The 1098-nt window shown below is 35.3% G+C and overlaps 1 pseudogene; it reads left to right on the top strand.

Annotated features, from left to right (window-relative positions):
• The first annotated feature begins 343 nt into the window (after window positions 1-343).
• Window positions 344-892, top strand: LOC149219332 (uncharacterized; annotated as a pseudogene).
• Window positions 893-1098: the final 206 nt, after the last annotated feature.

The raw sequence follows: 1098 nt of genomic DNA, 5'->3' as shown, positions 1-1098 counted from the left end.
CATACCTTTTTGGATCCTTAGAGGAGGATGTTTCCAAAAACACAGATAACTTCAATCCTAACTGAATCCATTAGGGTAATGGAATGAAACCTATCCAACCGTCTCGGTTTCTAATTTTTTTGTTTGCATGTCTAGCGAATTTCCATCCTCTGTGGAAGGCATGTGTGTGTTAAGGATAGCCTTCATTGCGGCTTAATTGATCGTATAAAGGATTATTCCTGCTTTACCCTAATCACTCCCAGAGACACAATTTATGATATACATATATATATTGCATTCATGTTCCACTGTGTGTCTCATGCCGGTCTAAATATGGGCTTTATGGTGTCTTTCTGTCGTAACTAATAAAATCCCCATTTCTATCATTTTTCAAATTTCAAATCTTGCGCAAAACATATTTGTAATCACTGCTACCCTTGTTCTCCAAGGAATCAATAGATAACTAGTGCTTGTTTCAGTACTTCCCAAAGGATTCAAACCTTATAGATTTGTAGCAATGGTAGGAGAAATGAGAACAGAGCCAAAGCCTCTAACATTCATAGTTGAAACAGAAGGGTTCAGTTTGATAGTGAATTTTTTTATTATCCCCTTTATGTGGATAAATAAGATCTTGACTGGCCTGAAGAGGAAGAGGATGGTTAGGGCTTTAGCTCTCCTACTTTTTTTTTATATAAAATCAAGGCTAAGAACAAGAAATATGATGATGACGTAGACTATCGAGGATAAGATGAATTTGGACGATGATATTGAAACACATCTTCCAGTCAAAGATATCACTGCTAAGGATTGGGAAGATGTCGTGTTTCATAATATCAATCTATTGGTTGTTTTTTTCTTTGATCGATATCATCATTATAACGATCGTCCTCCAATATCAAAATTCGCCGATTAAATCAATGAGTGAAGGAAGGACTTGTTGATTTATTCTACTTCTAAATGCAAGATCTTCATATCTAGCATGAAATTGTTGAAGATGTTCATGAATCAAATTGAAATAAATTGACTTTAATGCATATACTAAATATTTTCACGCTACTATCGAGGGATTCAGGTGCATACTACTCGTACGGTTTCGATGTGTTGATAGGATATGCCATA

This window comes from Pinus tabuliformis, chromosome Q, assembly GCF_031772625.1.
Source record: "Pinus tabuliformis cultivar Carrire ecotype Pingquan chromosome Q, CPIR1, whole genome shotgun sequence".
In the NCBI taxonomy this organism is placed as follows: domain Eukaryota; kingdom Viridiplantae; phylum Streptophyta; class Pinopsida; order Pinales; family Pinaceae; genus Pinus; species Pinus tabuliformis.
Note: the sequence above shows the minus strand (reverse complement) of the source record. Positions and strands in the feature narration are given on the sequence as shown.